The sequence below is a fragment of the Galeopterus variegatus genome, unplaced genomic scaffold, assembly GCF_000696425.1.
Source record: "Galeopterus variegatus unplaced genomic scaffold, G_variegatus-3.0.2 Scaffold1471, whole genome shotgun sequence".
Taxonomy (NCBI): Eukaryota; Metazoa; Chordata; class Mammalia; order Dermoptera; family Cynocephalidae; genus Galeopterus; species Galeopterus variegatus.
Window position 1 is genome coordinate 4650 of NW_007727582.1, and position 16755 is coordinate 21404.

Genomic DNA, 16755 nt, shown 5'->3' on the forward strand with positions numbered 1-16755 from the left:
TTTTAGTCAAGTTAATACATGGAACCAAGGCCATAAACTAGGGTGAAAAGGATCTTGTTCAAGCCACTAGCTTTGCAGCCTGACCTGCCCAATTGTTTCCCTGTGCAACCAGGCTGACTTCTGATGTCTGTGGCAGAGAACTATGGCCACCTTCTTCATCTCCATAATAGTCCCTTTGCAAGTCCAAAATTCTTAGCATGTTCAACTCTCTCCTGCGGTCAAGTCCTCTTTACTTCCATGTGGCCCCATGGACTTATACTATTGAAGAGGCATACTTAGGGTTTGTGTGAATGGTTTCCCTTTGGTTTTTATCTAATAGAAGCACTTGGGTGAGGACTAGTCCTGCAGTTTGGGCAGAGGTACCTGGGGAAATTCTTCTGCCTCCAAGGTGTATTGACATGTTACCACTGCATATCCAGCCCTTCATTGTCTTTAGTTCATGAAGCTGCTTCCATCAGTAATCACTTCTAAATCTGGATCCTTTAGTGGGACATCTGTCAAGTAAGGGTGGCTGAAATAAATTCATGTATGTCAACGACTTGTATGTAATCATGTATGGGATCCTTCATAGTGGAAAGCAAAGTGGCAAGGTTTAAGGTGGAAACTGCTTTGAGTTACATTAGGATTGTCAACAATATAACCAGGTACTTGCCTAATCTCCTGGATGTATACCAACAACCCCCTTTCTGGCCTAGGATGAGGTGCACATAATGAGGGGTGTGGACTATAGTGGGCTATCCCAGGGTAAATTTTTCTATTTTTCGTGAAAGGTCACAAGTGGCAGCCACCACTCTAAAACGAGCCATCCTTCAGTTATGGTGTCCAGCTGAGAAATAAGCAACAGGCCTCCTAGTACTGCCCAGTCTGAATTAATACTGATTAATCCCCTGTCTTCCATGAACAAATGGATCAAAAGGTTTTGGTATAGGAATCCTAGAGTAGGGGTAGTCAGTGGTTTTTCTTTAACAACCTGGAATGCCTTCTGGCACTCACCAGTCCAATCAAGGGGCTTGTTATCTCTTCCTTTGAGAGCTTCATAAAAGGGCTTGGTTATAAGCCCAAAGTTGGGGGTCCAGATATGACACAACCCTGCCATGCCTAGGAATCCCTGTAATTGTTCTTAGTGGTGGGCACTGCTACTGCAGCCCAGCCTTCTCCATTAGGGAGAAAATTTGTCAAGAGTTCAAAGCCTAAGTATAACTGAAGGTTGAGAAATCTGTGCCTTTTCCTGGAAAACATTGTAGCCTGGCTCAGCCAGAATATTTAAGGTCACAATGATGGTCTGAACTGAAGCTTCCTTGGTCCTGCTTTTGATCAAAAGTTCATCCATACATCGGAGCAAGGCCCCTTAGGCCAACTGGAGCTCCCTCAGATATTTGGCCAGAACCATCCCAAAGAGAGTGGAGTTCTGAAATCCCTGAGGGAGAACGGTACAAAAATACTGTTTACTCTTTGGATCTGGATCCTTCCACTCACAAACAGCTGTTGAGACTCAAAGGATATATTCTTTTGCATCCCCCTAAAGTCCAAACTGAATGACCAAATTACCAGATAAGGTAGCAAGTAAGGTGCATAGGTTTGAAACCACCCAGTGAATGTCCTCCACTATGTGGCTAATTGCTCTTAAGTCTTGGATAAATTGATACTCTTTAGTACCTGGATTTTGAACTGGCTTTTGAACTGGCAAGATGGGGGTGTTATAAGGTGAGGAGCAAGGATGAGTAAGCTGATATTCAAGAAACACCATTATGGGTTGGATCCCCTTTCTAGCATGTTCCTTTAAGGGGTACTGCCTCCAGTTGTATATCTTGGATCTAGGGCACATAGCCTCATCTGAACAAGTGTCGCAGTGTTTGCCTTTCCTGGCTTCCTATCTGCCCATGCCTCTGGGCTTACCTTTACCAAGATTTCTCCTGGAGTCGATGTTTAGGGCTTTTTCCTGGAGCAGCAACAATGCTTGCAGTGCACATGCCTGTTTGGGTGGCACTTTAATAATTCTCCTAGGAGCGAGTAACTCTGGCATTTAAGTTGTTTAAAAAATCTCATCCCAAAGAAACTGATCACTCAAGGATACATAAAAAGCTGTTTCAAATGCACTTTTGCCACTTGAGTCCAACAGATGGAGAAAGGATTTTTTCATACCTTACCCAGAAACCAGTCACAATCTCAGGAGGATTTGGACAGCTGGGTATTTATGACTGAATATGTGGCTCCAGTATCAGAAAATCAAGTCAATTTCTCACTGTCACAGCTACCCAGGGCTCCATGTGGGAAGTTCTAAAGGAGCTGGAGGGATTTAAGGACACCCCTGGGGGCCACCACTCTTGACCACTTGGTGAGCTGAGTCATCTGTTTCACCTGCTGTTTCTTTTCTCAAGGACCTTGTTTAGACAGGAGNGGTGGAAACTGCTTTGAGTTACATTAGGATTGTCAACAATATAACCAGGTACTTGCCTAATCTCCTGGATGTATACCAACAACCCCCTTTCTGGCCTAGGATGAGGTGCACATAATGAGGGGTGTGGACTATAGTGGGCTATCCCAGGGTAAATTTTTCTATTTTTCGTGAAAGGTCACAAGTGGCAGCCACCACTCTAAAACGAGCCATCCTTCAGTTATGGTGTCCAGCTGAGAAATAAGCAACAGGCCTCCTAGTACTGCCCAGTCTGAATTAATACTGATTAATCCCCTGTCTTCCATGAACAAATGGATCAAAAGGTTTTGGTATAGGAATCCTAGAGTAGGGGTAGTCAGTGGTTTTTCTTTAACAACCTGGAATGCCTTCTGGCACTCACCAGTCCAATCAAGGGGCTTGTTATCTCTTCCTTTGAGAGCTTCATAAAAGGGCTTGGTTATAAGCCCAAAGTTGGGGGTCCAGATATGACACAACCCTGCCATGCCTAGGAATCCCTGTAATTGTTCTTAGTGGTGGGCACTGCTACTGCAGCCCAGCCTTCTCCATTAGGGAGCAAATTTGTCAAGAGTTCAAAGCCTAAGTATAACTGAAGGTTGAGAAATCTGTGCCTTTTCCTGGAAAACATTGTAGCCTGGCTCAGCCAGAATATTTAAGGTCACAATGATGGTCTGAACTGAAGCTTCCTTGGTCCTGCTTTTGATCAAAAGTTCATCCATACATCGGAGCAAGGCCCCTTAGGCCAACTGGAGCTCCCTCAGATATTTGGCCAGAACCATCCCAAAGAGAGTGGAGTTCTGAAATCCCTGAGGGAGAACGGTACAAAAATACTGTTTACTCTTTGGATATTCCTTGTCATAAACCCATCGTTAATATATTCTGCATCTTGGAAATAGTCAGGTACCCAATCAAAATCCCATTCATTGTCCTTAGTCATTTCCTCTTTGAATGTTTGGTAAAATTCTGCTGTGAATCCATCTGGTCCTGGGCTTTTCTTTGTTGAGAGCTTTCTGATAACTCCCTGTAATTGTTCTTAGTGGTGGGCACTGCTACTGCAGCCCAGCCTTCTCCATTAGGGAGAAAATTTGTCAAGAGTTCAAAGCCTAAGTATAACTGAAGGTTGAGAAATCTGTGCCTTTTCCTGGAAAACATTGTAGCCTGGCTCAGCCAGAATATTTAAGGTCACAATGATGGTCTGAACTGAAGCTTCCTTGGTCCTGCTTTTGATCAAAAGTTCATCCATACATCGGAGCAAGGCCCCTTAGGCCAACTGGAGCTCCCTCAGATATTTGGCCAGAACCATCCCAAAGAGAGTGGAGTTCTGAAATCCCTGAGGGAGAACGGTACAAAAATACTGTTTACTCTTTGGATCTGGATCCTTCCACTCACAAACAGCTGTTGAGACTCAAAGGATATATTCTTTTGCATCCCCCTAAAGTCCAAACTGAATGACCAAATTACCAGATAAGGTAGCAAGTAAGGTGCATAGGTTTGAAACCACCCAGTGAATGTCCTCCACTATGTGGCTAATTGCTCTTAAGTCTTGGATAAATTGATACTCTTTAGTACCTGGATTTTGAACTGGCTTTTGAACTGGCAAGATGGGGGTGTTATAAGGTGAGGAGCAAGGATGAGTAAGCTGATATTCAAGAAACACCATTATGGGTTGGATCCCCTTTCTAGCATGTTCCTTTAAGGGGTACTGCCTCCAGTTGTATATCTTGGATCTAGGGCACATAGCCTCATCTGAACAAGTGTCGCAGTGTTTGCCTTTCCTGGCTTCCTATCTGCCCATGCCTCTGGGCTTACCTTTACCAAGATTTCTCCTGGAGTCGATGTTTAGGGCTTTTTCCTGGAGCAGCAACAATGCTTGCAGTGCACATGCCTGTTTGGGTGGCACTTTAATAATTCTCCTAGGAGCGAGTAACTCTGGCATTTAAGTTGTTTAAAAAATCTCATCCCAAAGAAACTGATCACTCAAGGATACATAAAAAGCTGTTTCAAATGCACTTTTGCCACTTGAGTCCAACAGATGGAGAAAGGATTTTTTCATACCTTACCCAGAAACCAGTCACAATCTCAGGAGGATTTGGACAGCTGGGTATTTATGACTGAATATGTGGCTCCAGTATCAGAAAATCAAGTCAATTTCTCACTGTCACAGCTACCCAGGGCTCCATGTGGGAAGTTCTAAAGGAGCTGGAGGGATTTAAGGACACCCCTGGGGGCCACCACTCTTGACCACTTGGTGAGCTGAGTCATCTGTTTCACCTGCTGTTTCTTTTCTCAAGGACCTTGTTTAGACAGGAGTACTCCTCTTTCCAATGGTGCTCTCATTTGCAGTATGCACATTGATGTGTCCCTCTTCTAGATGGGGACTTGGGTCCCAAGGGTTCTTACCTTGGGCTGGGCTCCTTGAAACACTGGGGAATATCCAGATCCACCTTGAGTCAGGGCAGCTTGTTTCATTTATTTTCTATCTCTCCCACTGAAGACCTTAAACAATATCAAATTGAAGTACAGGTATTCCTACAGAGCAATCAATTCTCTGAAGCTTTTTCTGAATATCAGGAACACTTTGGTCAAAGGTCACACCACTTAAACTTTCTGGGGCTTCCACATCAATGTCTGTATTGGCAGAAATTCTCATTCCTAAAAACTTAGGGATCCTCTTTAAGTCTTTCTCTAATTTGAATTTTAAGACTTCTTTTCTTTGGGATCCCTCTGTGTAACCCAGCAAAGATGCAATCATAGTGACCAAGCTTGGCCCTATCTCCATGAATTAATATCCTAGCCAGGGTCACCAGTAGGGATGTGGTAGCTGCTGCCCTTTCTAAGTTGCCATGGGTTTCTGCATGCAGCCTATCCTAATTTTTGTGCCAATAATCCCACTGAAGTAGATATTCAAAATTTAAGTATACCCTCCTCTGAGGAATACAGAATGGTTTTAGAGAACTAGAAAGGAGGCAACAATTCTCCATCTCTTTTAGGATCATTTCTATCGATGGGCATGTTATTTCCAGTTAAATCTGAAGTTAAAGGGAGAATGGACCCAAATCAATCCTGTCAACTTGTCCTTCCATGTCTATTCCTCTTATGGGCACTTGCCTCAAGGGTTACTGCTCTGCATGGATTTGGGTGACTTCCTGGTCAAACTGAGTATGCTGTCAAGTGTGAGAGGGAAACCATACCTGCCCTCTCTAACTCTGAGACCTGGGGTCTGAAGCAGCCAGAGCCACAGTGGCCCCTCCATAAGGTGGAGAGGGGTCTATTCAATTGGGCTAGTAATAAGACATCTCTTTGTGATTAAGGCAGGACTGGTTGCCTAGGCTGTCCTTCCCATTGAACCATTATTTTACATTTCTTTTGCACAGGCTTATTTTGATACAACATAAATGCTTGTGCAAATGGAATTCTGTCCCGTTTTTCTTCCCTTCTAAAAGAAACCTAATTGCAGAACATTATTATAATTTAAAGACCCATTTTTCTGGCCATTTCTCTTCTGAGCCTAGGGAGTATTGGGGCCAGGCAGCGTTTAAAAAAAAAAAAAAAAGGAACATTCTCTTCCTTCATAGGCTCATAGCTAAAAGTTGTCCAGCTCTGGAGTATGTATCACAAGGGGCTATGTGGGAGAATTGAATTTGTTTTCCATTTCACCCTAATGGTATTAAGTGTACAACCAGTCTATTGAAAAGATGTCAGACACGGTATTGAACTGTTGCTGTACAAAGTCAAGATTTCAAAACTTAAACATACATCCAGGTGACAGAACTCACAACCATGTTGCAAATTGACCCCCTTAACAGGTAGGCCAAAAAGTCTCAAACTTGGCCTTGCCTGCACCAGACACTTTTATACACTCAAGGTGGGGAGTATTGACTTGTGGTCAGTCAGATGTGGTCACTCCATCTGGTTGAAGTGTTAAATACAGCTGCCCTGAGTTAGACTTGCCTGGCTGCCCTCGGCAACCCCTTCAGGGTTTGTTGGGAAGGTAGCAGACAAGCAGACCTCACAAGACAAATACCAGCACATACACAGAATTCCAAACTGGCCCCCGAGGCTCCCTTTGGGGGTAGCCGGGGGTGAGGGGTGACCAAGGGAAAGAGTCCATTGACTTACATCAAGGTTATTCAGAGTTGTTCCCCAAAGCAAAGGTTTCTCCACTGCAGATATAAGACTATGCACTAAAGTTCGGTGTTGCCTCACTGGAGGAATCCCAGCACTAGTCCCTGGAGCAAGTCATCCAGGCAGCAGCTCAGACACATCCATGGGCTTCCAATGCTAGTAAGGGGACGAGAAACCATGGGCAAGAGTCCAGAAAGTACTTCCATCCACCTGGGATGCCAATCTAACTGAATCAGCCCTTGCAGCAGAGAGGCTTATTCACAGGGCAGACAGGTGAGAAAATGGGAGAAATCTCACATCCACCTTCTTGACAGAGGGAAGGAAGGGATGTTTATGAGGAAGTAGTGAGGTGTGGGGGATAGCGATCGGTTGAAGGGTTTGAGGACATTCTTCAGTGATCTGTGCAGGCCATCTGCATGCCTCTGTATGGGTTGCATATTCAAAAAATGGCAGTGTTACCACGATCTGCAGGTGACCTTGTAATGTCAGAAAGCTGAAAGCTTTACCTATTGATATCTGTGCAGTCTCCATAGGAAGTTCTTTGAGCTCAAGCAGTTCCGCCTACTTTGTGTCGGGCCTAGCTACCTCCAAGAGTCTTGCAAAACAACTTAGGCAAACAACTCGTGACTTCCACACCAGAAGTGTTTATAAAAGGCACTTAAGAAACAGTGAGGTTAGTTACAGAAATTTACTGAAAGAACAAGGGACTTCAACAGAAAACAAACTTTAACTGAAAAGTCACCAACTACATACTTATGCAGATTACTTTTGAAGAGGTGTGTACAAAAGCAGAATCAGACTTCATGTTCAAAGAATTTCTAAATATTAAGACTATAGTATAAAGGTAGCCATAGAATTTCTTCATAACTCAAGTCTTAAGGTTTTTCTGTCTTGTCTGAACCCTTTCTTGCTCAAATATCTTCAAGAGGTTAAGAATGACCTTTTTATGGGCGGCAGGGTGTACTGATTCAACAGACACATCATTTGAGATTTGACATTTCAAATACATGTCTTTAAAGTTTGGGGCTGCATTTTTTTTCCAGGATATATTACTTTGATACCCCACCTAATTCCTTGGGTCCTAAAGCATGCTGTAGACACTAAGCTTTCATTTTGGAATTTCAAACCCATGCACTCCCGGGGACCAAATCCAGGACAGGTGAGGGATACAAAGCAAGTCAGTTTGGCAGGGAGCAGCGTGTCTTAGTCAGGAGTACAGCCTTGGTCTACTCTAGCTCTCTGGGGCCACATAGGAATGCAGGCCTTGTGTTGCTTGACTGCCCTTTTGTAACAGAATCTAAAAACCTGGCTTTATGGATTCCTTCTGTTAATGTTGACAACTTAATTCAGGTTTTGGAAAAATTTTATGCAGACCAAACCAGGTACTTCTTCAGGCTGGATGTATGCTGTAGGTGGGCAACCTGGTGACATTCCTTGGTTCCTAGCACTCACCAGAGATACCAGGCAGAGCTCTCTGCTCATGTGTTAGAGCCTTTACCAAGGAACAGGTGCACTCTGGTACTCACACTTGCATATTTAGTGATTAACTCTTGTCCAGGACCTAAAAAGTTGAAGTATTAAATGTGGAAATAGGTATACAAAAACTAGGATTAAATATTCGATATAGCCCAACCAGAACTCTAACACTAGTTCAACATGTACTACTATCTCTCATTCAGGTGAGAATTGCCCAACGTGACTACAGCTGTAAAGTGGCAGTCAAGCTGCCTCACATTCAATCTCCTTGAGCTCTTTTCTACAGATTCCTCTAAGGACTTTCAGAAGCAACCTGCTGTGGCTACCTGGGGCTTTGGTCTCATAGCTGGCATGGGAGGAGGGCAATAAATTTGGCAGCAAATATTATTGATCATTTTGTCCTTGTACCAAGATTATTCTTCAACGTTACAGAATTCGCTGAGTCCTGCTGTCTTTCCACCATGTTCTCTCCTCATCAAGAAGTTGCATAGAGTAGCTCTGATTTGGAGACTGAGACAATGAAGGTACTGCTGTCCAAAGAAAGTAGGAATTTTGTCTCATCCCCTTAATTCTCTTCCTCTTTATTCAGCCTCCCTCCTTGCTCTGAGGAGATTCCTTCCAGAAAACTATCAACCAGTACACAGCACACCTATGACAAAGCTGATCCTGTGCGTGAAGCTGTGAACTTCATCTGAGATGCCAGACTGTCCCACTTAAAAGACATTGGATCTAGAAAGCAAGGATTGGTTTATCACAACTTCCTGGATGTCTATCTTACTGACTTTCTCTGACTTTAAGTAGAAAATTTGACATTAGATGCCAGATATGCTTATAATATATTCCTAAAATGCTTTTATTTGGTGTGATCCTCTCAGAGGTTGAAAGGCGTGGCCCTGAGCGAAAGTGCCTGAGACCTGAAGTCAGATGTGAGATGATCATCTTCCTGCCCGTGCTTTGGGTTTTCCTCTCAGGAGAGAATAATAGAACTCTGCCACAGAAAGGCTGAGGTTGAAAACTTTTCTGATTAATGGGCACATTGGTGGGAACCCTACTGAAGTGTTGGAGTTCTTGTTCCTGTCAGAGAGGGGTCCACGCTCTGCAGTCAAACTTGTGCTAACATCATGGCTCTGAGACTTCAGTCTTTCATTTTCCCACCTGTGAAATGGGAAGAGTTGTGAAATCCATACACAATTATATAAGTAAACATGCCTGACCTGTAGGATGGACTCGGAGGGAAGGGCAGTTATGTAACCAGGTACATGACACATTTTATGATCTAGGCTGATATAATTGGGACTGTCTCATTTCATCTGAACTCACTGTGTGGTGTCCTTTGCACTGAAATTCTGGCTGCATTGGTTCTCTGACTGCTCATCTTTAGACTTCATGATATGAATGTCTTCAACTCCCTTTAGAGGCAGACGCTTGTTAATATATACTCAAGCTCTTATATCAGAGCACCATGGTGGTAGCTGGTGGGGCAGACTGAGAAAGATGTGCCTTATACATAAGGAGCTATACCATGAAAAGAAACAGAATCTAAAACAAAGTGACACCTTCCAAACGTTCCAAGTTTCCATGGGAGTTCAAATCATAAGGATGCAGATGTCTCTAGTACTACATTCGATAATTCATGAATTCTGTGAATCTCACATTAACCCGAGGATCTGTACCATACCATTGTAGAGGTGACAAATTAAGGCTGCCACTTGGTTGGCAGGAGCTGAGATCCACACAGTTTCATTTGTCATGGACTCTGGGTAGACAGGGTGACAACTATCTTGCAAAAGGACAGTGAGGGATGGGGGGATCTGATAAAAGCTACTTAAGGCTATTTTTGTCTAGTCTCTAAAGGGTGAGTGTATGACTTGGGAGCAAGGCTCCAGTCTTGTAACTGAGGATATCTGCCTAACCCTGTTCCTCATTCAGGTGGCAGCGGCTGGGCCTAGATGAACCCACTTGTCCTCATCTTATCTCTCAGACCCCTCTGACTTAGATCTTTATGTAATGTTAGCCCTAAACTGGGATACTTGATGCATTAAATGAACATGAGATTCTAGGTCGGCCTCTGCTTTAACAGCATATACTAGAATAAAGTTGGCACGAGCCTTTTCATGCTGATCATACACAGCAGAAAACACACATGCACAACCAGTAAGGGACCTGCCACCTTCTCTGGGCGTGGATTTTCTATGGCCCAAAATGTGATCTTAGTGAATGTTCATGTGAGCTTAAAGAATTTGTGTTCTGCCGTTGAATGGGTTTAATGAGCATTTATAGAGTTCGGTTGATCGGTGCTAATCAGCTTTATCCTCACTGACTCTTTTTGCCCTCTGGGTCTGTCCATTACTGATGGAAGGATGTTGAAGTCTTCATCTGTAAGTGTATTTGTCTTTCTTTGCAGTTCTGTTTTTGTCTCACATGTTTGCTATTTTAGGGTACATATACATTAATTCTTAAACTGTCCCCTTTATCACACGATGCCCATCATTGTCCCTGATAACTTTCCCTGCTCTGCAGTCAACTTGGCCCAACATTTCTAGCTACTTGAGCTTTCTTTTGATTAGTATCAGCATGTTACATCTTTTTGTCACTTTACTTCTAGTCTCTGACTGCAAATTTAAAGTGGATTTCTTGCAGACAACATAGTGGGTGGCTTTTCTAATTCAACAAATGTTTTTGAAAAACTGAAGTCAATGGACTGTAGCTCAGTCACTTCAGTGGTGTGTGATGGTCTTTAAGTAATTCATCCATCCCCCCAAATTGGGATGGCATGCTGACTGCTTGATTTTGGCCCCTACACAATACTGAGTAGACATCGTTCCATGTATGTTCCTGTGAAGGGTTGCTTGCATTACTATGGGATAGAATCCCAGGAGTGGAATTGCTGGTTTCAAAATTGTTTATATGTAATTAAATCTTACTAGGTACTGCCAAATTGCCTTCCAGAAAGGACAATATATGCCCCAGCACAGATGTGTATAGGTTATTTACCTGAATAAAGAACAACAAGTAATCTTATATGTACAATGCAATCCTTGTACCTAGAAGATCCTCTAACCCTTGGCCTCTTTTTCTCCCACGTGGCATCATATGGCAGGCGTTTTTTCCAGAGGTTTCTATGCATCCCTGGAACAAGGATGGTATCTTCCTTCTAGCTAGGACCTTGATGCTTGGCATGGAATCTCTTTTCAACCTCCCCTTTCTTCCTGTGGGGAAACAGGCCAGAAAATAGGTCCACCATGACCTTTGTTCCCACGTTCCTGAGGCACAATCGCCTTTGAGATGGGACTCAAAGGACTCCCAGCGGGGGTTGGGTGGAGTGTTGTCCATGCAGGACTGGGAGCTTTACGCAGTAGAACATTCACTTTCAAGGCCTTTGTTCCCACGTTCCTGAGGCACAATCGCCTTTGAGATGGGACTCAAAGGACTCCCAGCTGGGGTTGGGTGGAGTGTTGTCCATGCAGGACTGGGAGCTTTACGCAGTAGAACATTCACTTTCAAGGTGGAATGAAGCTGACTTCTGGTTCGGTGATATGTGGACTTTACCTGGGGAGAGACTTGAGCCTCAATAGGATCTTTTGTTTTCAAAAGCTATTTCATAGGAATGATGTGTAGTGAGCAAATGAGTGCTACTGTCAGGGAGACTGGGGAGGGGCATTGAGAGTAATCAAGGTCCACTTCTGATACTAAGCCCCAATTTGGAACCTTCCCTTCCAGCAGTGCAAGGGCACTAGCAGACATGATGGGCTGCTAAAACTCTCCTTCTCAAATCTTTTGAAACAAAGGAAGGTGTCTGTAGCCAGAAAGGATAATTGAGCTACCATGAAGTTCACACCTTTGGGTGACTCTGGGTTGGTTATCTAATCTTGCCACCTCCCTTTATCTAAAGGTTCAGATTGGAATAGTGTCACTTATCCCAGAATTCTAACAGTTGTCCTGTATACAGAATTGCCTCTACCTAGACTGTTATGCAAGTGGTGGGGACTTTGGATTTAGTGGTGAACTAAACAGCTGAAGTGAGCCAGCCTCTAAAACAGCAGATGTTACATTGTATGAACTGAACTTAACCAGCAGTCCTTCCCAAGTTGTCCCCCAAGGGGGAATCTCCTTAACCTTAGAGTCTTAAAGTAGCATGAGGTCTTCCCTCAACTTCTATTTGGAAAGCTATTCTGGGGGATCCTCCCCTAAAGTAACCTCAACTGATCCTCATAGAGGAAGCACACCTAACTCTGACCTCATATCTCTTCCTGGCCTGTGGTCTCACATCTGCGAGTGCTGGAGGTCGTTGTCAAACACATTTATAACTTGGAAATCAATTCCTAGCTATAGCATCGTATACTGTTTAAACTCTGCTAAATTAAAACTTTTATTGAACAAAGAATTTGTAAATTAACCCTCAGAACAAGAGTAGTTTCAGAACTCTGGCCTGCATCATGGTCAAGCAACACTTAGNTTTATAACTTGGAAATCAATTCCTAGCTATAGCATCGTATACTGTTTAAACTCTGCTAAATTTAAACTTTTATTGAACAAAGAATTTGTAAATTAACCCTCAGAACAAGAGTAGTTTCAGAACTCTGGCCTGCATCATGGTCAAGCAACACTTACGGACAGAAAGCAGAAGTGAGGTACAAACACAGCTGAACTGACAGCTTGGTTTTTGCCTCATTTGAACGTTTGAACATAACTTAAACAGTTGGCCATCTGTGATGGACTGAAGCTCAGCTGCTCTGACCGGTTTTTCAGCCACTTTTTTAGAAAAGCATACTCCTACATCAGGCTTTCAGTTACTTTACCTACTGAGTTAGGTTGCAGTTCTTTACATAATGACTTAAATATAGAGGCATCCCCAGGCCAAATTCAGTTTAACAATACCCAACTAAAACTAGGTATTTACATGGGAGTAAACATGTTCCCTGGAAAACCAATTAATGCAGTGGTTTTAGTTACAAAAATAATACCTCTGAAGAGGTGTATAGAAGAGTCGAATGAAACTTCAGACAATCTCTTCCCTTAAACAGACTATATTTAATACTTTAATATATTTAATACTATAGATAGACATCGAGTTTCTTCTGCATACCTCAAGTCTTGACAAGGCACTTTCATCTTATTGGCAAGAAAGGGTTCAGTCATCTGGTTATATTTTGAAGTGTCAAATATCAAATGATACTGATTGGCTCAGACCATCCTGCTGCCTATAAAAAGGTCATTCTTTCAGCCTCTTAAAGCAAATCCGGCTGCATTATTTACCTAGTTAAATTACATTGATACCCCCCTACTTCGTGGGACCTACAGCATGCTATAAAAACTAAACTTCATTTTTAGTATCTCAAACCCACTCACTTCTAGGGAAATTGAAGACAGGTAAGGTATACAATGTGGGTCAGGTGGAGCTTGGCTGGTAGCAACATGCCTTATTCAGGAACACAATCCTGGCCTACACAATCTCTGGCTCTCTAAGGCCACACATAAACACAGACCCTGTGTTTGCACTGTCCCTTTTTATTTTTTCAACAGAACCTATAAACCTGGATTCTATGGATTCCCTTTTTTTAACTGGCAATTCAGGTTTCTGGGGAAAAACATTATAAATACCAAACCAAGTACTTTCCTGCAGTCTGGATGTGTGCCCCAGGTGGGCACCCGGTGACACTCCCTGGCTCCTAGCACTGGCCACAGAATCAGAGCCCTGCCCAGGATGTTGGAGCCTGTGCCAAAGAATATATACACCCCTGTGTACATGCTTATATACTCCGTGGCTCACTCTCTTCCAGACATAAGTCGAAGAAACATTGATGTGGAAAATGAATTAAGCTTCTAAGCGAGGCTTAAGTATTTTCTCTATAGGCAGACCTCATAACTGCTGTCACTAGTTCTTCAAGTGCACTATTCCTGTTGTGCATCCAAGTGAAAACTGCCCAGTGTGGCTAGGATGGCAAAGCGGCAGCCAAGCTGCCTCTGGGATTCAAGCTGCTTGTTCTCTTCTAGAATTTTCTCTAAAGGCCTTCCGAGGCAACCTGCTGTTGGCTGGCATGGGTGGAAGGTGATGGGTCTGGTAGCAAATGTTTGACCTTTGATCCTTGTGTACCAAGAGTAGTCTCTACTCAAAGTCACAGAAAAGAACTTGTCCACCGTCTTCTGCCTACTTTGGAGTGAGTCCTGCCGTCTTCCCACCATGTTCTCTTCTTGCTGTTGCTTGCCAGGAAATTGCAAGGAGTGACTCTAATTGGGAGATTTGGACTGATAGCTTCATATTCTTGGATAAGTAGGGATCTTGCCTTATGCCCTTACATCCCTTTATTCTGCTTCCCTCCTTGCTCAGAGGAGACGCCTTCTAGAAAAACTGTCAACTAGTACAAAGTATTTTGTAAGTGCGATGAGGTGTGGTATCCAATACAGTTTAGGTTCACAGCTTCAATCACAAACCTTGGTACAGGACACCGATGGATCTAGAAAACAAGGACTCTTGTGTCTCAGCTTCCTGGATGTCTATCTTTGGTTTTCAGTAGGTATTTTCTGACAACTGCCAAATCTCTGTACATAACATAAATGCCTTTCTCTGATCTGACCTTCTCAGATGCTGAAAGGTGTGGCCCTCAGACACACCTCCCCCATAAATGGGGGCTTGGGACATGAACCAACACATGAGATAATTCTTTTCCTGCTCATGCTTTGGGTTTTCCTCTCGGGAGGGAACACTGGAATCCTGCCACAGAAAGGCTGACATTAAAGACACTTCTGTTTTGAGGGCTTGCTCAGTTGGGAACACTAAAGCGCTGGGGCTTTTGGTCCCACCAGGTGTGGGTCTCATCTCTTGTCAGACTTGTGCTTCTGTCATGACCCTGTGACTCTAGGCTTATTTCCACACCTGTGAAATGGGAAGAGTCGAGACCTAAACACAATTATAAGAGTGAACATGCCTGAACTATAGGGTAGACTCACAGGGGAGGGAAATTATTAACCAGGTATGTGACACTTTCTTAGAGTCCAACTTTGAGAGACAATATCAAGAGGATCAAAGTCAGTCTGAACTCTGTGCTGCCCCATCCACCGAACTTAAAACGTCGTGGGTTCTGTGACTATCTGCTGATGTCCTTAGATAGGTCATCTTCAGATTTAAGTGGGTTGAAGATATTCATGTCGTATGGGGGCAGATACTTGTTAGTATATACTTGAGTACTTGTATTAGGGCACTATCATTACCAGAGGAGAGGGTCTCGGGAGGTCTGGTAGCTGACCTCAACCGTGTCTTCATACCAGGTTCTTGACTCTGACACAGGAAAGAATCCAAGAGCAGAATTGGAGTAGAAAGCAAAAACAGGTTTAATGTAAGGAATAAGGAATACAGACTCCACAAAGTGCAGGCTGACTCAGGTGAGCATCCTCATCATGTCCTGGATTCCATCTATTATAGCTGGCTATACATACACATTCAGGCTATCTGTAAATATTTAAGGAGATGGTTCCCAGTTATGAAACTGTTATATAACTCTAGCCTTGCACATGTTCTGTTTGTTCCTCTTGGAGCATGCTCAAATTCCAGCATATATACTGAGTACATTTAAAATGTACTCTGTGCTCTCTATTGCCTCCAGCAGAAGGTCATTTGCAGGCCAAACTCCTTTCTACTGAGCACGCTCAACTACTGAAATTGATCAAACTTGCATCCAGTCTCAATCTTCCAATGTTGTGCTTGAGAATAGGTGCAACATGCAACAGCAACTCTTCTAGCTCAGGGCCTAGGGGAGGGGCCTGAGCTCCAGGGGAGCGGTTTGAGACTCAGAGTGGCCTGAGACCCAGACTCTGGGAAATTGAACATCTCCTGTTTCACTATGGCAGTAGTAGGTGGGATATACTAAGAACATATGCTCCTTATGCATAAACAATAGCCTGGAAGGGAACTGAATATAAAACAGTGACATCTTCCAAATGGCCCATAGTCTTATGGGAGTTCAAATCATAAGCACTCAAATGAATTTAGCACTATATTAGACAGTTCATGTAAATTCTCAATCTTACAATAACCCTAGGGTCTATAACATATGCCCATTTTAGAGGTGAAAAATCACAGCTGAGAGTTATAACTTTCAAGTTACGTATCCCTACAAATGCATCTAATGGAAATGCTAAGATGAAAGAGACTCTCCTAGTTTGGGAAGGTGCTTCCCAGCATGGAATTGAGTGGCTGCAGCAGTCCTATTTTCTTGCCAATCAATTGCATGAGCTTCATTCTGTCTCAATCTTTCTGGTTTTTCCCTCTACAGTGTGCATCGTGTTTTGACTCTGCACCCCGGTCCACAGGCTGGAAGGCAGCTATGTGTTCCACTATGCTCCTGCCTTCGTGGTTTTGGGGAGCTCTCTTTGTGTAGCTGCTGAGGGAAGTGAGAGCCTGGTGGGCATATGATTGTAGAAGTTTGCTGGTGTGCACTTCCTGCCTATGAGCCTCCCTCAAATACTGAGTACAGGGAATTGTGTGTTGAAAGGGTACTGTTGGGATTAAATTGCAGCCTCAAACAGCTTGAGAGTCTGGCTTCCTGGAGCCTTTCCAGGCTTTGTTCATGTCTCTTCTGACCTTTGTTCTGTATCAACAAGCTTCTGACTTCTGTCCTTCCTGCTGTCTAGCTTGTTTTGTCTTAATTCAAATTCACCTCCAACTTGCCCCAGCTCTTTTATACCAGGATTTCAGGAATCAGTAGCCGCTTCAGTCCAATCAGCTGAGCCCTGGATAACAAAGT